Below are 22,828 nucleotides of genomic sequence, written 5' to 3'. Positions count from 1 at the left end.
CCAGACCCCAAACCTGCCTTCCCTGCACCACCCCATACCATCCTCAGCATCAGCCGGGGGAACATTCTGCAAGAATAGAACTGCTCTGAATCTGCACTCTCCAATATGGGAACCTCAAACTCATGCAGCTACTGGGCACTGGAAGTGTGTTTGTCTAGGGAGATGGAGTAATGGAAGTCTGCATTTAATTTTCATTTCATTTCATTTTAAATAACGAAAAACTTTAAAAGCCACATGTAGCTTGTGGCTCCCGTAATGGAAAGCACAGATAACAGCTCCTCCCTGACCAGGGAGTCAAGCTTCCCCAACCCACTGGTCCTGTCCCTTTGGTTGCCCTGAAGCCTGAGCCTGGCATCCCATATATGGGGAAAGGGTCCCAAGAAACACAAGATGCAGTTGTAGTGTCCTTGGAAATCACCCTTCCCACCTCCTCACCTCCAAGATGGGGAATCAGAGAACCAAGGAGCCAGAGGCCCCAGGATCATTTCAGGGACAGAGCTAGTACTGAAGAGTAGGCTACTCACTCCCACACCCCTGTTCTTTTCTGGCTTAGGATGAGAAAAGCAAAACTCGTGGTTCCCAGCACAGGCTGGGCAGTCCTAGAAGTCCCCTCTGGGATCTCAACCCCACCTCCAAACACCCACTGTTGTCTGAAAGGATATGAAAGGAGACTCATCCCAGAGACCAGAAGAGATAAGTCTATCTGATTAATGCAGAGAATTTGAGAGACGAAGGAATAAATGACAACCTTAGCACAAAACCTTGCTGAGTGTGCTCCCCCCATTACCTCAGAATCATAATTACATCAGTCTTTCATATTACACACCCTAGTAATTATAGTCAGCTAATAGCTTCCTGCTGAAATCAGATATTAACTTTTTATTATGCCCTCTGAGAGCAGGTTGGAGATAATCACAGCATCAAGGAAGCCTGGGGTAGTCCGTAGAAGGTCAGCAGCCCCACTGACCTCCTTCAGGGGCAACCCAGCCCAGTCAATGCCCCACCTACCTAGGACCACGAGATACTCCTGTTATGGCTGTATCCTCTGTAAGGAGTGAGGGGTCCTGAAATCCAGTCCAAACGCACTTGCTAAACTCTGCACCATGGAACAAGTCTTTCCCTTGTCCCCCACCTCCACTGCACACACTCAAGGTCTGGGTCTAGCCGGACCCTCAGATCCTCAGCCCGCTGGAGAAGAGACATGTTCTCTTGAGAGCAACTGTGATGTAAAGGCATGACTTGTGTGCTAGTACTGTTTCGACAACTATGCATAGAGTGACCTTGGACCAGTCATTTCCCATCTTTGAGGCTCAGTTACTCCTGTCCTGACAAGGAGGATGTCTGTTCTGCCATCCTTGCAGGGATGCTATAAAAATCAGATGAGGTCATGGCTTTGAAAGTACTTTCTATTCTCAACATCCCACATGCAGCAGGCTTTATTAATTATTTGGCTGGCTCTCACCCCCAGGGGTCTTTTTGGGAGGCTGAGCTGCCCATCCCCTGGCACACCAAGCTTGCCTGGCATTCACAGGTTGTCATGCTTTGGTCCTCAGCACTTTGCAGATCAGCAGATCCCACATGGGACTCTCGAGGACTACTGCTATTGGGGGAAATACATATTTATGTTAATTCTTTAGATTTTTGAAAGCATTTGTGCATACATTGTCTCATTTGAACTTCACAGCCATTCAGTGATTTGTAGGGAAGGCATTCTCCTCACTTTGCAGAAAAGGAAACAAACTCAGGGGAGTGAAATGACTCCTGGAATTGCATAAATTCAAATTTACACACCTATAAGAGACACAGGTAAGGGTGGGACATTCTCTCTGGAATCACAGTGCTCATGAGGCCTCGGGTCCAGTAAACACTTGGGCATTAATACTTGAATAATGAGAAGATGAATGAGTGGATAAATAAGCAAACATCTCAAAGCCATCTGTAAACAGCCCCAAATCTGGATTCACACAGCTGGAGAGACAGGCACAAGTCAAAACCATTTTAAGAAGTCAAGGTTACCAGCCTGGCCAACACAGTGAAACCCTGTCTCTCCTAAAAATACAAAAATTAGCCAGGTGTGGTGGTGGGTACCTCTGTAATCCCAGCTACTTGGGAGGCTAAGGCAGGAGAATCACTTGAACCTGGGAGGCTGATGTTGCAGTGAGCTGAGAACACGCCATTGAACTCCAGCCTGGGTAAAAGGAACAAAACTCCATCTCAAAAAAAAAAAAAGTAAAATCCTGCTCTGATTATTTTCTGACCTGTCAAATACCTGAGAGGTTATATTTGTTTCACAAATTGGAAAACTCAGGTTCAGAGAGGCAAAGTGAAAGGCCCAGTTTAACCTCGAGTGAGTAGGTATATTCAGATGCAACCGCCGTCTCCAAGTGGAAGCAAGGTGTGGGGCACCAACCCATGCAGTCTCACCTTGAGATCTCCCTGAAGATTCCTGAACTCTGGATAAATAAGTGGAGTTTCTATATCCCTGAGCAGGATGAGAATTGCCCAGCCAAAAAAAAAAAAAAAAATCTGCAGACCTCTAAAGAGATCAAATTAAAAGCTACCAACAGGGGCTGGGTTGAGAAGTGAAGGTGAAAAAAAAAAATCCCAAGTCAGGGTGTGTGTAAAATATTCTCCCTAGAGGACTTAGTACAGAAATAGTTTTAATTAACTGTGCATTTCATTTAAGCTTAGCAGGCAAGTTATTGTACAGTAAATAAATACCAGTTGGTTATTAAGAACGTATTTACTTCTGACTTAACTACAACAGGTTATAGATACAGATTTCTCTTAAAGCACAGTCTGGTACATTTGTTTGGAATAATCAATTGTTCTTTACTCAGGATATAACAATTGCCTTATTGAATCTGGAGAGGCTCTTCTCTTGGCAATTTACAGCAAAAAACAAACAAACAAACAAACAAAAAAAAACAAAAAAAAACCTCCTCATTTAGTTTTTCTGTTCTTTTCTCCCAAAGAAGAAGGAGCAGGGAAGACAGAGATTCTAGAACTCAGGTCTCTGATTTAAGAGGACAAGTTGGTCCAGTGCAGATTTACTGCAGCCTCCTCATCTGGGAGATCTGGACTTTGGACCAGGCAGAGAAGCCCAGGTAACTGAGTCTAAATAAAAATTTTTCAGTGTAAGTATGCCCCATACAATGTTTGGGACATACTTAAAACAGTTAATTATGACCTACCTGAAATTCAAATTTTACTGAGCATCCTAGTTTTTTGTTTGCTCAGTCTATCAACCCTATTTTTGATAGGCCATGAAGGTATTGAGTGATATGTAGGCAGGGTGGTGTATAAACACCACCCTCACCCCTAGCTCAGTTCTCCATCTACGAGATGCCTTGAAGTGAGTGAAATGAGCTGGACAGACACCAACTTTTGTGCCCAGATGCAGGGGGAGTCCCCCAGATCCTCTAAACGGATACCCCACTCAGCAGCAACCATTACTGTGTGTTCTCTCTCTCTCCTGCTCAATCTCCTCTGTGAGTCACAGATCACATGGTCACTGATATGGTTTGTATCTGTGTTCCCACCCAAATCTCATGTTCAATTATAATCCTCAATGTCAGAGGCAGGCTTAGTGGGAGGTGATTGGGTCATGGGGATGGATCCTTCATGAATGGCTTAGCACCATCACCTTGGTGCTGGTCTCTTGAAATCTGGTTGTTTAAAAGTGTGTAGCACCTCTCCCAACTCTTCTTCCTACACCAGCCATGGAAGATATGCTTGCTTCCCTTCGCCTTCTGCCGTGATTGTAAGTTTCCTGAGGTCTCCCCAGAAGACAAGCAGAAGCGTCTATGCTTCCTGTACAGCCTGCAGAACCATGAGCCAATTAAATTTCTTTTCTTTATAAATTATCCAGTGTCAAATATTTCTTCACAGCAATGCAAGAATGGACTAATACAGTCATACAGTCAAGAGGTTGTCCTCTGGCTAATAAATGAGGAAACTGAGGGCCAGGAAGCCAAGTGACCTGAACAAGATTACACAGCCAATTGCTGGCAGAGCTTGGTTTTATGGTCATCATTCATCATTATCATCATCATCATTTATTGTGATCCACTAGTACTAGTATCACGAAGTATGAATCACATGTCAGGCCCTTTGCTTAAGAAACCATCACAGTAACCCTACAAGAAAGATATTTTATTGTTTCTATTTTTTTAATAGCTGAAATCAAAGTCTCAACTCAGAATCCACAAGTTCTCCCCATGATACCACGTTACTCTTTCCTCTTCAACTTGTTTTCTCTTTCTTCACTTCTTCTATCCTCATCTATAAAAAAAGTCTACAGTATCCAACATCTACTAAAAGCCCAACACTGAACCAGGTACTGTGGTGAACTGATTTAAAAAAATGCAAAATGAAAGACTGAGAGGCAGCATTGCAGAGTAGCTAACAGCACAGAGCACGAAGCCCAACTGCCTGGATTTGAATCTTAACATCTGCACTCACAAACTAGTGAGCCCAGACAAATTATGTAACCTTTTGGTGCCTTCCTTTTCTAATTAGTAAAATGATATGATATGATAATAGTGCTTAGAGTAGTGCCTGGAACATGGTAAGCACTGTATAAATATTTACCATGGCTGCTAGCATAACAAAGTGCCTGAAATCTGAGAACTGAACAATTAGCAGAGCTCAGCAGAGACAACAGAGCACAAAGCTCCATCCTGCTTTGTGGCTGGTAAATGCCTTCCCTTCCTTTGTTATCTTGAAGCCATTGGGGAAATAGCCCAGGTCAGCAAAAGATGCTCCCAAACACTGTATTCAACCTCAAATTCCATGTTAACAGTAACACAAGGCCAATAAATATGACAATCTGGTTCTAGGATTTTTAGAAGAGTTTCACTTTCAAGTATTCTTTTACATTATGGTCAGAAATCATGTAAAAATATTCAAAATTCCAGCATTTATGAATCCATAATACTTCTTTCAGCCTGTCTTCCCCAATCATAAGAAGCATATCAAACTGCTTTGAGACAAGACTCCCACTACCCAACTATCAAAAAGTTAAAAACATGATGACCACACAGGTAGCCATACTGTTATACATAGAAATATCAGGTCATATTAAGACACAAATTTATGTTAGGTCTAATATTAAATTGCAGTTACTGAAATAAATAGCCTGGTATTTATTGTATCAGACATGATTCCAAAATGATTGCAAGAGAGCTTCCAAAAATATAGAAAGTACAGGATGTATATAATTGGCCATCACAAAAGTAATTTGAGTTTCTAAAAATTTAATTAAAAATAAGTAGAAGACCTTAAGACCAATCATCAGAGGTAAAAATTAAAATAAAACCATTAAGTAAGTAACAAGCTATCACAAGTTTCCATGACCAGATGGCTTTAGCAGTAAATTCTATTAGTCCTTTAAAGATTAGATAATTTCCATATTATCAACTTTGATCCACAGCATCAGTAAAGATGAAAAGCTAACTGAGTCATATTATAAAGTTGGCCTAAGTCTTGTACCGAAAATGAAAACGATGAACAAAAATAGTAAACTATAAACTAATTTCACTTATGAATAGAGATGCTAAGTCTCTAAGGAAAATAATAGCATATGGAATTCAACAGTACATTAAAAGAATGATCAACTGTTACCAAGAATGACTCATCCTAGGAAGGACAGGACATGTTATTATTAGGAAGTCTATTAATACAAAATACCACATAAATTAGAAAAACTTAAAATAACCTCAATGTGGCCACCAAAGTTATTCAGTAACATTTTTCGGTAAAAAACCATTTGGAAAAATAACAATGAAAGAGAATTTCCTAATAAAGATGATCAAGTTTAAACTAACTACCTATAATATACCTGCTCGCTGTGAGCCTAACAATTATCTACTGCCTCAATAATGCTGTGTAACAAGTCACTCCGAAGCTCAGTGGCTTAAATCAACCATAATTGGTTTAGCTTATGAGCCTGAAGGCCACTTGAAAGACTCTTCTGGTCTTGACTGAACTCATGTTGGTGAAGAAGGTTGACCGGTTTGGGGATGATATCATTGGGTTTCAACTGGGTGGGCTGGCATAACTCAACTCTGCTCCAAGTATCTCATCTTCCAACAGGGTGCCACAGGCATGTCTTTCTCATGGACATAGAAGCATGCACGGGCCGACAAGACCACTTTTAAAGCCACTGTGTGCTTTATGTTTGCTACTATCCCATTGGCCAAATCCCATGGCCAAGCTCAGAGTCAGAGCAGAAGAGCATTCCACGGTTACACAGCAAAGGGTGTAGTTCCAGGGAAGGATGGAGACTGATGCCATTTGTCAGTCCATGACATTAGACTCGGGCAACTGTATCAGCTCTAGTGCCCAATAATAGATTTTACACTAAAATTTTATTTTTTACGTAATAGTCTATGATCAAATAAGTTTGGTAGGTGCTAGGTGTAATAATAAATAATATTAAACAGGTTTGTTTTCAACAGGACTTCTCAAGTTTTTGTGTGTCATAATGGTTTCCATGTGAAGATTATAGTCTTTCCGAAACCAGTTTGAACACAGAACCCCTTTGTTTTTTACAGAAATCTGGAAGGCTGAATGCTTATAGGACACACTTTGGGAAAAGCAAAAGATATAAATTTTTTTGAATGGCATTCACAATAGCTGAAAAGGAAAGGAGAAAAATGCCTTTATATACTCAGAATTAATCTTGATAATAAATAAGCAGGATTTATATAAGGAAAACAACAAAACTTTGCTGGAGGTATAAAACAAAAATTTAATTAAATAGACACCCATTATCTTCCTGAAAGAATCAATATTGTAAAGAAAGCAATTCTTTCTAAGTTGATTTATAGATTTAACATAACCCCAATGAAAATCTCAAAGAAATAATAATACCCAAGTTTTGGCAGTGAAAACAGACATCTTCATATACTGCTGGTTAGAGTTTAAATTGGTGTAATCTTTTAAAAAAGCAGTTTGGAGCCTTAAAATTGTGCATACCTGTTGCCCCAGATTTAGAAATATACCCTAAGGAAATGATCAAATGTGAACAAAAATCTATTTACACATATTTTCATTACAACACTGTTTAAAGGAGAAAAAATTGGTAATAACCTAAATATCCACCAATAGCAGCATCACTAAATGGATTTTCAGGGTTTTATTTAAGTGAATATCATGCAATATTAAAACTCATGATTCCAAAATTTAATCAGATATGAAAATGCTTACAAGGTAACTTGTGGAGGGAGGCAGAAGCAAGATATAAGTTTTATTCAATATGAGCCCAACCCTGTTACCCATAGGCCCCTGGAATAAAACCATGAGGAAATAAAACAAAATGTTACTATTAATATTTCTGGATTCCATTTAATTTTTTATACTCCCTGATTTATATAATAAACATGTGTTATATTTATTTTTAAAGAATTATCCCAGTAAATGTTTTAAGGTGAAAAAAATTAAATCATCTAAAAAAAAAAACCAGTAAGTGGGATCAACTAATATAATGTCAGAAAGAAAAACTGTTGGGGGGAAAGGGTTACACCAGGGGCAGAATTTATCCTACCAAATAAAAAAAGGTATAAAAACATTATGGTAGTAACTCAAGAATTGATATATCAACTAGCAAAAGCCCCCCAAAAGGCTGTAAGTATAAAATATTAAAAATAATAAAAGTATCATAACCTACAGGAAGCATTGAATTTTCCAATAAATGGTTTTAGAAAAATTTACCAGGGGGGCGGAGCAAGATGGCCAAATAGGAACAGCTCCAGTCTCCAACTCCCAGCGCGAGCGACACAGAAGACCGGTGATTTCTGCATTTTCAACTGAGGTACTGGGTTCATCTCACTAGGGAGTGCCGGACAATTGGTGCTGGTCAGCTGCTGCAGCCCAACCAGTGAGAGCTGAAGCAGGGCAAGGCATCGCCTCACCTGGGAAGCGCAAGGGGGAAGGGAATCCCTCTTCCTAGCCAGGGGAACTGAGACACACAACACCTGGAAAATCAGGTAACTCCCACCCCAATACTGCACTGTAAGCAAACGGGCACACCAGGAGATTATATTCCACACCTGGCCGGGAGGGTCCCATGCCCACGGAGCCTCCCTCATTGCTAGGGCAGCAGTCTGTGATCTACCGGCAAGGCAGCAGCGAGGCTGGGGGAGGGGCACCCGCCATTGCTGAGGCTTAAGTAGGTAAACAAAGCTGCTGGGAAGCTCGAACTGGGTGGAGCTCACAGCAGCTCAAGGAAACCTGCCTGTCTCTGTAGACTCTACCTCTGGGGACAGGGGACAGCTAAACAACAACAAAAGCAGCAGAAACCTCTGCAGACGCAAACGACTCTGTCTGACAGCTTTGAAGAGAGCAGTGGATCTCCCAACACGGAGGTTGAGATCTGAGAAGGGACAGACCGCCTACTCAAGTGGGTCCCTGACCCCTGAGTAGCCTAACTGGGAGACATCCCCCACTAGGGGCAGTCTGACACCCCACACCTCACAGGGTGGAGTACACCCCTGAGAGGAAGCTTCCAAAGCAAGAATCAGACAGGTACACTCGCTGTTCAGAAATATTCTATCTTCTGCAGCCTCTGCTGCTGATACCCAGGCAAACAGGATCTGGAGTGGACCTCAAGCAATCTCCAACAGACCTACAGCTGAGGGCCCTGACTGTTAGAAGGAAAACTATCAAACAGGAAGGACACCTACACCAAAATCCCATCAGTACATCACCATCATCAAAGACCAGAGGCAGATAAAACCACAAAGATGGCGAAAAAGCAGGGCAGAAAAGCTGGAAATTCAAAAAATAAGAGCGCATCTCCCCCGGCAAAGGAGCGCAGCTCATCACCAGCAACGGATCAAAGCTGGACGGAGAATGACTTTGATGAGATGAGAGAAGAAGGCTTCAGTCCATCAAACTTCTCAGAGCTAAAGGAGGAATTACGTACCCAGTGCAAAGAAACTAAAAATCTTGAAAAAAAAAAAAAAAGTGGAAGAATTGATAGCTAGAGTAATTAATGCAGAGACAGTCATAAACGAAATGAAAGAGATGAAAACCATGACACGAGAAATACGTGACAAATGCACAAGCTTCAGTAACCGACTCGATCAACTGGAAGAAAGAGTATCAGCGATTGAGGATCAAATGAATGAAATGAAGCGAGAAGAGAAACCAAAAGAAAAAAGAAGAAAAAGAAATGAACAAAGCCTACAAGAAGTATGGGATTATGTAAAAAGACCAAATCTACATCTGATTGGGGTGCCTGAAAGTGAGGGGGAAAATGGAACCAAGTTGGAAAACACTCTTCAGGATATCATCCAGGAGAACTTCCCCAACCTAGTAGGGCAGGCCAACATTCAAATCCAGGAAATACAGAGAACGCCACAGAGATACTCCTCGAGAAGAGCAACTCCAAGACACATAATTGCCAGATTCACCAAAGTTGAAATGAAGGAAAAAATCTTAAGGGCAGCCAGAGTGAAAGGTCGGGTTACCCACAAAGGGAAGCCCATTGGACTAACAGCAGATCTCTCGGCAGAAACTCTACAAGCCAGAAGAGAGCGGGGGCCAATATTCAACATTCTTAAAGAAAAGAATTTTAAACCCAGAATTTCATATCCAGCCAAACTAAGTTTCATAAGTGAAGGAGAAATAAAATCCTTTACAGATAAGCAAATGCTTAGAGATTTTGTCACCACTAGGCCTGCCTTACAAGAGACCCTGAAGGAAGCACTAAACATGGAAAGGAACAACCAGTACCAGCCATTGCAAAAACATGCCAAAATGTAAAAACTATTGAGGCTAGGAAGAAACTGCATCAACTAACGAGCAAAATACCAGTTAATATCATAATGGCAGGATCAAGTTCACACATAACAATATTAACCTTAAATGTAAATGGACTAAATGCTCCAATTAAAAGACACAGACTGGCAAACTGGATAAAGAGTCAAGACCCATCAGTCTGCTGTATTCAGGAGACCCATCTCACACGCAGAGACATACATAGGCTCAAAATAAAGGGATGGAGGAAGATTTACCAAGCAAATGGAGAACGAAAAAAAAAGCAGGGGTTGCAATACTAGTCTCTGATAAAAGAGACTTTAAACCATCAAAGATCAAAAGAGACAAAGAAGGCCATTACATAATGGTAAAGGGATCAATTCAACAGGAAGAGATAACTATCCTAAATATGTATGCATCCAATACAGGAGCACCCAGATTCATAAAGCAAGTCCTTAGAGACTTACAAAGAGACTTAGACTCCCATACAATAATAATGGGAGACTTCAACACTCCACTGTCAACATTAGACAGATCAACGAGACAGAAAGTTAACAAGGACATCCAGGAATTGAACTCATCTCTGCAGCAAGCAGACCTAATAGACATCTATAGAACTCTCCACCCCAAATCAACAGAATATACATTCTTCTCAGCACCACATCGCACTTATTCCAAAATTGACCACATAATTGGAAGCAAAGCACTCCTCAGCAAATGTACAAGAACAGAAATTATAACAAACTGTCTCTCAGACCACAGTGCAATCAAACTAGAACTCAGGACTAAGAAACTCAATCAAAACTGCTCAACTACATGGAAACTGAACAACCTGCTCCTGAATGACTACTGGGTACATAACGAAATGAAGGCAGAAATAAAGATGTTCTTTGAAACCAATGAGAACAAAGATACAACATACCAGAATCTCTGGGACACATTTAAAGAAGTGTGTAGAGGGAAATTTATAGCACTCAATGCCCACAAGAGACAGCAGGAAAGATCTAAAATTGACACTCTAACATCACAATTAAAAGAACTAGAGAAGCAAGAGCAAACACATTCGAAAGCTAGCAGAAGGCTAGAAATAACTAAGATCAGAGCAGAACTGAAGGAGACAGAAACACAAAAAACCCTCCAAAAAATCAATGAATCCAGGGGTTGGTTTTTTGAAAAGATCAACAAAATTGACAGACCGCTAGCAAGACTAATAAAGAAGAAAAGAGAGAAGAATAAAATCAACGCAATAAAAAATGATAAAGGGGATATCACCACCGACCCCACAGAAATATAAACTACCATCAGAGAATACTATAAACACCTCTACGCAAATAAACTAGAAAATCTAGAAGAAATGGATAATTTCCTGGACACTTACACTCTCCCAAGACTAAACCAGGAAGAAGTTGAATCCCTGAATAGACCAACAGCAGGCTCTGAAATTGAGGCAATAATTAATAGCCTACCAACCAAAAAAAGTCCAGGACCAGATGGATTTACAGCTGAATTCTACCAGAGGTACAAGGAGGAGCTGGTACCATTCCTTCTGAAACTATTCCAATCAATAGAAAAAGAGGGAACCCTCCCTAACTCATTTTATGAGGCCAACATCATCCTGATACCAAAGCCTGGCAGAGACACAACAAAAAAAGAGAATTTTAGACCAATATCCCTGATGAACATCGATGCAAAAATCCTCAATAAAATACTGGCAAACCGGATTCAGCAACACATCAAAAAGTTAATCCACCATGATCAAGTGGGCTTCATCCCTGGGATGCAAGGCTGGTTCAACATTCGCAAATCAATAAACATAATCCAGCATATAAACAGAACCAAAGACAAGAACCACATGATTATCTCAATAGATGCAGAAAAGGCTTTTGACAAAATTCAACAGCCCTTCATGCTAAAAACGCTCAATAAATTCAGTATTGATGGAACGTACCTCAAAATAATAAGAGCTATTTATGACAAACCCACAGCCAATATCATACTGAATGGGCAAAAACTGGAAAAATTCCCTTTGAAAACTGGCACAAGACAGGGATGCCCTCTCTCACCACTCCTATTCAACATAGTGTTGGAAGTTCTGGCTAGGGCAATCAGGCAAGAGAAAGAAATCAAGGGTATTCAGTTAGGAAAAGAAGAAGTCAAATTGTCCCTCTTTGCAGATGACATGATTGTATATTTAGAAAACCCCATTGTCTCAGCCCAAAATCTCCTTAAGCTGATAAGCAACTTCAGCAAAGTCTCAGGATACAAAATTAATGTGCAAAAATCACAAGCATTCTTATACACCAGTAACAGACAAACAGAGAGCCAAATCAGGAATGAACTTCCATTCACAATTGCTTCAAAGAGAATCAAATACCTAGGAATCCAACTTACAAGGGATGTAAAGGACCTCTTCAAGGAGAACTACAAACCACTGCTCAGTGAAATCAAAGAGGACACAAACAAATGGAAGAACATACCATGCTCATGGATAGGAAGAATCAATATCATGAAAATGGCCATACTGCCCAAGGTTATTTATAGATTTAATGCCATCCCCATCAAGCTACCAATGACTTTCTTCACAGAATTGGAAAAAACTGCCTTAAAGTTCTTATGGAACCAAAAAAGAGCTCGCATCTCCAAGACAATCCTAAGTCAAAAGAACAAAGCGGGAGGCATCACGCTACCTGACTCCAAACTATACTGCAAGGCTACAGTAACCAAAACAGCATGGTACTGGTACCAAAACAGAGATATAGACCAATGGAACAGAACAGAGTCCTCAGAAATAATACCACACATCTACAGCCATCTGATCTTTGACAAACCTGAGAGAAACAAGAAATGGGGAAAGGATTCCCTATTTAATAAATGGTGCTGGGAAAATTGGCTAGCCATAAGTAGAAAGCTGAAACTGGATCCTTTCCTTACTCCTTATATGAAAATTAATTCAAGATGGATTAGAGACTAAAATGTTAGACCTAATACCATAAAAACCCTAGAGGAAAACCTAGGTAGTACCATTCAGGACATAGGCATGGGCAAAGACTTCATGTCTAAAACACCAAAAGCAACAGCAGCAAAAGCCAAAATTGACAAATGAGATCTAATTAAACTAAAGAGCTTCTGCACAGCAAAAGAAACTACCATCAGAGTGAACAGGCAACCTACAGAATGGGAGAAAATTTTTGCAATCTACTCATCTGACAAAGGGCTAATATCCAGAACCTACAAAGAACTCAAACAAATTTACAAGAAAAAAACAAACAACCCCATCAAAAAGTGGGCAAAGGATATGAACAGACATTTCTCAAAAGAAGACATTCATACAGCCAACAGACACATGAAAAAATGCTCATCATCACTGGCCATCAGAGAAATGCAAATCAAAACCACAGTAAGATACCATCTCACACCAGTTAGAATGGCGATCATTAAAAATTCAGGAAACAACAGGTGCTGGAGAGGATGTGGAGAAATAGGAACACTTTTACACTGTTGGTAGGATTGTAAACTAGTTCAACCATTATGGAAAACAGTATGGCGATTCCTCAAGGATCTAGAACTAGATGTACCATATGACCCAGCCATCCCCTTACTGGGTATATACCCAAAGGATTATAAATCATGCTGCTATAAAGACACGTGCACACGTATGTTTATTGCGGCACTACTCACAATAGCAAAGACTTGGAATCAACCCAAATGTCCATCAGTGACAGACTGGATTAAGAAAATGTGGCACATATACACCATGGAATACTATGCAGCCATCAAAAAGGATGAGTTTGTGTCCTTTGTAGGGACATGGATGCAGCTGGCAACCATCAATTCTTAGCAAACTATCACAAGAACAGAAAACCAAACACCGCATGTTCTCACTCATAGGTGGGAACTGAACAATGAGATCACTTGGACTCGGGAAGGGGGACATCACACACTGGGGCCTATCATGGGGAGGGGGGAGGGGGGAGCGATTGCATTGGGAGTTATACCTGATGTAAATGACGAGTTGATGGGTGCTGACGAGTTAATGGGTGCAGCACACCAACATGGCACAAGTATACATATGTAACAAACCTGCACATTATGCACATGTACCCTAGAACTTAAAGTATAATAATAATAAAAAATAAATAAAAGAAAAATTTAGCATTTAGGGGGAAAATAGTTCCTCATCACATATTTTACACAGACAAATTTTAAAGGATTTAAAGAGTTAAATTGAAAGCAATGAGACTATAAAAAATTAGGTAACAATGTACATGACCACTTGAACTTAGAAAAGATAGAACTTTTTAAAGCATAATCCATAGAAAAACCATCTGGAAAAGAGTGGCAGGGGCCATGGTTTTACTATTTAATAACTAAAAGGTTCTAATCTTCAACATAATCAAATCAAATACAAAATTATTAGGAGGCATCACAGCTTGGGGGAAATATTTGCAACAAATAGAACTTATAAAGAGTCAATGATTTTACATTTGAAGGACTCTCACAGATCCCTCAGACATGGGATATTCTGTACAATATCTAGCCAGCTCTCCATGGGAGCAGATGTCAGCAACTCTACTGCCTTCCTGTGTGCAATCTCCCCAAGCCTCAGTTTCCTCACCTGTCAAAATGGGCATAACCACCCAAGAGAGTTGTGAGAATTACATGAGATAAAATCTGTAAGCTGTTTCAGGCACATATCCGACATTTAGTGAGTACTCAATACATGTTAACTAAAAGCACTTCTATGCATTTGATAAATGTCAATCTAGTATCCACTATGAGACGGGGACTGTGCTAGGCACTAGGGATAAACTACAACAGAGTGGCCACAGCGGGTCATAGCTGGAAAATCCACTCATTCTCATCTCCAGGGTGCATGAGTCTTCTAGAGGTGGTGGTTTTAAGTGAATTCTAAAGGATGAAATGTCAGCTAGGCAAGGGGACAGAAGAGTAATTGAGGTAAAGAAGACAGTCTATGTGAATATTGGTAGATGAAACAGCACAGAGGAGATTCTTATATCACACAAGTGCTCATCGTTGCCGTAGAGAAAGCTTAAGGTGGAGAGTTGAGAAAGAGGAAGCTAGAGGAGTTACCAGCATCTCCAGGAGCTGGGTTAGGAAGGTTGGACTTACTTTGAGGGTGACAGGAAGCCCTTTTTAAGGGTCTTAACTGGGTATGTTTTAAGGGTTTTAAAACAGGTTTTTAAGTAGGGATGTGACCTGTACTCTGAAACGAACACTCTAGTTGTAATGTGGAGAATGAATTAGAAAGAGCCAAGATCAGAGGCAGAGAGACCTCTGAGGAGTTGATGCCTAGAAAGGATGATGGTGGCCGAGCCAGGTCAGGGACCAGGAGGATGAAGCAAGGTAGACAGATTTGAGGGATATTTAGGAGACAAAATGAACAGACATGGTGACTGATTGAATGCTGGAACTAAGCGGCAGGGATTAGTTAAGGTTGACACTCAGAAATCCCAAAGCTTTCAGAACACGAGTGTAATGACAAACAAAAATGGCAAAGGTCAGAAAGACATAGTTCAAAAAAAAAAAACACAAATAGCAGAGTCAACGTAGACATTTGAGAAATATTTGATATCAGCTTTAATTAAAGATACGTAAATTTTTAAGGAATATAATTTATCATCAATCAAATTGTATGTATTAAATGTATATTCAGAAATATGTAAATTACTTTTAGGCTCAGTTTTATGCTATCTGGACATACTGGTCAATGAGTGGTTATCAGTTTATGTTTATTCTACTGGATGAGTTTAACCAATAAGTCTTTTGTTTCCTTTTCATTTTTTTAACTGATACATTAATAATTGTACATATTTATAAGGTAATATTTTCATACATGCATACAACATATAATAATCAAATAAGAGTAATTAGGATATCCATCACCTGAAATGCTTATCATTTCTTTGTGCTGGTAATATTCCAAATCTTCTCTTCTAGCTATTTTGAAATATACAGTAAGTTATTGTTAACTATCACCCCACTGTGCTATCAAACACTACAATGTATTCCTTCTATTTTTGTACCCATTAGCCAACCCCTCTTCATTCCCTCCTCCCCACTACCCTTCCCAGCCTCTGATAGCCATCATTCTACTTTTTGCCTTCATGAGATCAACTTTTTAAGCTTCTACGCATGAGTGAAAACATGCAGTATTTGCCTTTCTATGCCTGGCTTATTGCATTTAGCGTAATGTCTACCCAAATTGCTGCAAATGACACAAGTTTCTTTGTTTATATAGCTGAATAATATTCCATTATGTATATATACCATATTTTATTTATTTGTTGATGAACACTAAGTTTGCTTCCCTACCTCATGTAATGTGAATAGTGCTGCAATAAACATGGAAGTGCAGATAACTCTTTAGTCTACTAATTTCCTTTCTTTTGGATACATGCCCCACGGTGGGATTGCTAGATTATATGATACATCTATGTTTAGGTTTTTGAGAATACTCCATACTGTTTTTTATAGTGGTTGTACTAATTTACATTCTCAACTATAGTGTATTAGTGTTCTTCTTTCTCCATTAGCATTTGTTATGTTTTGTATTCTTGATAATAGCAACTTTAACTGGGGTAAGATGATATCTCAATGTGGTTTTAATTTGCACAATGTGGTTTTAATTTGCCCTTCATACGAGTGATGTTGAACATTTTTTTATATACCTGTTAGCCATATGTATGCCTTTTTTTTTGAGAAATTTCTATTTAGATCGTTTTCAATTGGATTATTTGGGTGTTATTTGTTTATTTGTTGTTTTGCTATTTTTTAGTTCCTTATCCATTCCGGTCCCTTTGCAGATGAATAGTTGGCAAATATTTTCTCCCATTTTGTAGGCTGTCTTTTCACTCTGTTGATTGTTTCCTTTGCTGTGCAGAAGCTTAGTTTACTGTAATTCTATTTATTTATTTTTATTCTTGTTGCTTGGGCTTTTGAGGTCTCACCCAAAATATCTTTGCCCAGGTCACTGTCCTAAAACATTTCTCCAATGTTTTCTTATAGTAGTTTTAGAGTTTCGGGTCCTACATTTAAGTCTTTAATGCATTTCAATTTGACTTTTGTAAATGTTGAAAAACAGGGGCCTAGTTTCATTCTTCTGCATATGGATATCCAGTTTTCCCAGCACCATTTATAGAAAGGACTGTCCTTTCCCCAGTGTATATTTTTGGCACCTTTGTTGAAAATGAGTTGTCTGTACATGTGTAGACTCATTTCTAGGTTATCTATTCTGTTCCATTGATCTATATCTCCATTTATATGCCAGTGTCATGATGTTTTGTTCACTAGAGTTTTGTAGTCTGGTAGTATGATACATCTAGATTTGTTCTTTTTGCTCAGGATTGCTTTGGCTATTTGAGGTCTTTTGTGCTTCCATATAAATTTTAGGATTTTTTTCTATTTCTGTGAAGAATGTCTCTGATATTGTCATAAGGTTTTGATTGAATCTGTAGATTATTTCAGGTAGCATGGAAATTTTAACAACATTAATTCTCCCAATCCGTAAGCATGGACTCTCAATTTTTTTAACCTCCTCAATTTCTCTCATCGGTGTTTTATAATTTTTATTGTAGGTATTTTTCACTTCTTTGGTGAATTTCTAGGGGTTTTTTCGCTATTGTAAAATAGGGTTGCTGTCTTGATTTCCTTTTTAGATTGTTCACTGTTGTCATTTATAAATGCTACTCGTTTTTATATGGTGATTTTGTATCCCGCAGCTTTACTAATAAATTTATTTATCAGCTCTAACAGTTTTTTGTAACATCTTTAGCTTTTTCTAAATGTAGAATTATGTCATCTGTGAACAAGGATAGTTTGGATTCTTGCATTTCATTTTGAATGCCTTTTATTTTTCTTGCTGAATTGCTCTGGCTAAAATTCCAATACTATGTTGAATAAAACTGGTGCAAGTGGGTATTCTTTTCTAGTTTCGGATCTTAGAGGAAGGGCTTTTAATTTTTTCACTCTCAATATAATGTTAACTATGGTCTTAGCATATGTGGTCTTTATTGTTTTGAGGTGTATTTCTTCTATACCCATTTTTGAGAGTTTTTATTGTGAAGAATATTAAATTTATCGAATGCTTTCTCAGTATCTATTGAAATGATCATACAGTTCTTGTTCTTGCTTCTATTAATGTGATGTGTCATGTTTATTGACTTGAGTATGTTGAATCATCTTTGCCCTGGTATAAATCCCACTTGATCATAATAAATGATCTTTTTAATGTGTTATTGAGCTTTGTTTGCTAGAATTTTGTTGAGGATTTTTGCACCTATGTTCATCAAGGATACTGGTTTATAGTTTTCTTCTTTCGTTGTATTCTTGTCTGCATTTGGTATCAAGGTAATCCTGGCCCCATAGAATCAGTTTGGAAGTATTTCGTCCACTTCAATTTTTTAAAAATAGTTTCTGTCAAAATGGCATTAAATCTTTTTTAAATGTTTTGTAGAATTTAGCAGTGAAGCCACCAGGTCCTGAGTTTTTAAATAGGAGACTTTTTATAACTGCTTCATTGATCTCTTCAAGTTTTTTGGTAGGTTGTATGCATCTGGAAATTCCTCCATTTCCTCTAGGTTTCCCATTTGTTGGCATATAGTTGCTCTTAATAGTCTCTAACAATCCTTTGTATTTCTGTGGTATCAGTTGTCATGTCTCCTTTTTGTCTCTAATTTTACTTCTTTGAGTCTTCTGGCTTTTTTTTTTTCTTAGTCTAGCAGAACGTTTAAGTTTTCATATAAACAACTTTTCGTTTCATTGACTTTTTTGTATTTTTTAAGTCTCAATTTTATTTATTTCTGCCCTGATCTTTATTATTTTCTTCTAATTTTGCATTTGGTTTGTTCTTGCTTTTTTAGATTGAGGGGCATTGTCAGGTTATTTAAAGTTTGCTTTTTTGAAATAGGCATTTATTGCTATAAACTTCCCTCATAGAATGCATTTGCTGTATCCTACAGGATTTGTCTGCTCTTTTTAGGTTTCAAATTGCATGAAACACCTTTTATTATCCCTTTGCTTTCAGTCTATGTGTGTCCTTATAAATGAAGTGAGTTTCTTGTAGACAGCATACAGTTGGGTCCTTTTTAAATTGATTCAGCCATTCAATATTTTAATTGGAGACTTTAATCCATTTATATTCAGGAGTATTATTGATAGGTAAGGGTTTACTATTGTCATTTTCTTGTTTCGTAGCTGTTTTATAGATATTTTCTTCCTGTTTCCCTCCTTACTGCCTTCCTTTGTAGTTAACTGATGTTCTTTAGTAATACCTTTTTGATTCTTTGCTACTTACTTTTGGTATACCTATTTTAGGTTTTTGCTTTGTGGTTATCAGGTTTACATAAAACATCCTATCATTATAACAGTTTATTTTAAATTGACAATGACTTAACTTTCATCTCAAAGAAAAATAAGTAACAAAAACAAACTCTGCACTTTAACAACCCCCTTCCAGCATTTTGACTTCCTAATGTTTCAATTAACACCTTTTTTGTTGCTTGCCTCTTAACCAATTGTAGTTATTATTGATTTCAACAGTTTTGTCTTTTAGTCTTCCTACTTAAGATATAAGTGGTTTACCTATGGCCGGTGCAGTGGCTCATGTCTGTAATCCCAGCACTTTGGGAGGCCAAGGCAGGCAGATCACCTGAGGTCAGGAGTTCGAGACCAGCCTAGCCAACATGGAGAAACCCCATCTTTACTAAATATACAAAAATTAGCCGGGCATGGTGGTGTACACCTATAATCCCAGCTATTCAGGAGGCTGAGGCATGAGAATCACTTGAACCTGGGAGGCAGGGGTTGCAGTGAGCCAAGACTGTGCCACTGCACTCCAGCCTGGGCAACACAGTGAGACTCTGCCTTAAAAAAAAAAAAGAAAAAAGAAAAAAAGACAAAAAAAAAAAAACTGGGTTACTTACTCCAATTACAGAATTAGAATATTCCAAATTTGTCTATTTTCTTTTACCCATGAGTTTCATACCTTCTAATGTTTTCTTTTTACATGTTATTTTTATTACACTAATTTCTTTCAGATTTAAGAACTCCTTTTAACATTTCTTTTAAGGTAGGTCTGGAGTTAATTCCCTTAGCATTTTTTGGTGGGGGGAGGGGCAGTGGTGGTGGCGGGGGGTGCGGTTCTGCAAAAATATACTCTTGAAGGATAGCTTTGCTGAATATAATATTCTGGGTTGACAAATTCCACTCCCCTAACCCCCATCCCCCTGTAAGCACTTTGCTTTCTCCTGGCTTGCAGGATTTCTGCTGAGAAATCCACTAAAAGCCATATTGGCGTATTGGTGCACCATTAAATGTGATATGTCTCTTTTCTCTTGCTACTTTGAGTATTCTTTGTCTTTGATTTTTGCTAATTTGATTATAATGTACCTTAGAGATTTCCTTTTTGGGTGGAATTTGATTGGTGACTTCTCAGCTTCCTGTACCTGGTTAGTGTCATTTTTCTGCAGATTGGAAGATTTCCAGCTATCGTTTTTCTTAAATATGCTTTGTAGGCCCTTTTCTCTCTTGTCTCCTTCAGGAATTTCTGTTATGTGAAGGTTAGCTTGCTTGATCATGTCCCATAATTCTCATAGGTCTTTCTTTACTCTTTTTCACTCATTTTTCTTTTTGCTCTTCTACTTGAGTAATATCATTATAAGTTCTGTCTTCAAGCTTGGTAATTCTTCCCTGTATTTGATCAAGGCTGTTGTTAAAACTTCTTAATAAATTTTGTAGTTCAGTTATTTTAATTTCTAGGATTTCTATTTGTATTTTTCAACTTTCTATTTCTTAGACAAATTTCTCATTGTTGAGAATGAGATTGTTCTGTAAATTTTATTTAGTTTCTATCCATATTTTCTTGTGATTTCCTGAACTTCTTTAAGAGAATTATTCTAAGTTCTCTGACATTTCATAGATCGTCAGTTCTTCTGGGTGTATTGTTAAAGCTTTGTTTCCTTTGGTAGTGTTGTATTTTCCTTTTGTCTTTACATTGATGCCTGTGCATTTAAGAAGAGAGCCACTTCTTCCAGTTTTTGCAGGTGTTTTTGATGGTGTTTTACCAATACTATTTTGCATTATAACTTAAACATTGGCCTGTAGTGTCTGCCTATTCTAGGAAGGACTACAGTCAGCACCATAACTAAAACATTGCACTGGAACTAATTCATTGCCCTGCTATTGTTTCCTGGTCTGGGTAAAACTTATAGTGAGCACTGGAAGTTAAATGTTGCCCTGAACTATATTGCTCCTCTGCCATTGTTTTTCATTTGGAGAAGACTTGATCAGGCATCAGATCCTAATCCTGACCTTTTAGTTGTTTCTGGGCCAAGGAAAGGCTCCACCTAAGTACTTGAGCTTTGTTAAAAACCAAGCCAGGGATTTGAGTTTTCCCATGGACTATGTCCCCTGTAGCAATTTGATGCTGGACAGTCTCTTCCACATGGTGGCCCCACTGCCTGGAATGCAGAATAGCCACCAAGATCTGCACACCAGTTTCTGTAATTAGTGCTCTGCTCTTTGTCCCCACTTCACTCCATATGGGTCAGCCCTTCTGGCACTATCAATGGTTATTACAGGATGGGACTGGAGTGAGCTTCCTGCAAAGATTCCCAGATTTTTAGGGAAATTAAATGTCCACCAGCAAGTCCCTCCTCTCACCTCAGAAACTGTTGGTTTAGGGAATTCTCTATTAGTGGCTGGCTTTGGGGAGAGTATGTGCAACCATCTGAAATGACTATTTCTCTTAGCAGTTGTAACTTCTCTTTATTCTGTGGTCCCAGTGGGTTTCTCCACTTTTCCTCCCAAGTTCTAGTAAACTTATGATATTCTTGTCTTTGAATATTTTCTATTTGTATTTTTGTGAAGGGAGTGATACCAAGGGATCTTCTATTCTGCCATCTTTCTGATGCCACTCCTCCAGAATCTCTCTCAACTAACAAGTCTTCACTGACCACTCACTATGTACAGGCACCACGGCAAGGGCCAGAAATGCAAGTCAAATGAGTCCCTCTTCTTTCCCTCAGTAAAATACAGACACATGTACATTTTTCATGGTAGTTGTTACTCTAAGTTCTGAAGATATGAGCATAAAAAGTCTATTCTTTTCCTACAATGCAACAACAAACAACCCAATTATATATGGACACGCAGAGTAGGATAATAGACGTTGAAGACTACAAAGGACGACTACAAAAGGTAGTCCTTTGTAGTCTTCAACGTCTGTTATTCAAGGAGGGTGGAAGGGGAGTGAGGGTTTAAAAATAACCCGTTGGGTACTCTCACTATTCAGGTGATGAGCGCACTAAAAGCTTGGAGTTTATGACACAATATTGTATGTAATAAATCTGTACTTGTACCTACACCCTAAATATACAAATTAAAAATAAATAAAAATGGGCAAAGGACTTGAAATATATATTTCTCCAAAGATGATCTACAAACCAACAAATTACTGGTTACATGGCAGTGTTATTAAGGAGTTATTTAGCACAGGCACTACAAGAAGACAAAAGAGTGATGACTAAGTTAGACTTGAGGGAAGGGAAGAAGTATCAGAAGAGATGACACTGAAGCTGAGATTCTTTTGAGTTATGGGATAAACATGAAGAAGTAGGATGTTAACATTCTACCACAGAAACTTGGAGAAATATATAAAAACAAGCATTTCTGCTAAAATCTCCAGTCTTCCCCAATTGAACAAGTCAAGATTGTGCTCACAGAAAGATTTAGCCTTAAGGGCATGCAGGGGTGTAGGTGTACTGCCATCCAGTGGCAACACAGAAGGCGCAGACTAATTGTTTTTCATATCCTTCTTCTAAGCCACTACTGAGAAGATTTGAGGGATGTGGGGGAAAGGAAACATCACACAATAAATCAAAGATGGTGGCCATGAGAAACGGGCAGCAGCTTTGTTTAACATCCTAAGAAGAGATACTGTCTTTATTGCATATGTATTTTTCTAAGAAGCACTAATGTGTAACTAAATGGCTGTCTCCCTTTTTCCCTTTCCCGACCCCATTATTGATGAACACAAGGCCTAACT

This window comes from Macaca thibetana, chromosome 8, assembly GCF_024542745.1.
Source record: "Macaca thibetana thibetana isolate TM-01 chromosome 8, ASM2454274v1, whole genome shotgun sequence".
NCBI classification, from domain to species: Eukaryota; Metazoa; Chordata; class Mammalia; order Primates; family Cercopithecidae; genus Macaca; species Macaca thibetana.
This window is presented reverse-complemented; position numbering follows the sequence as displayed.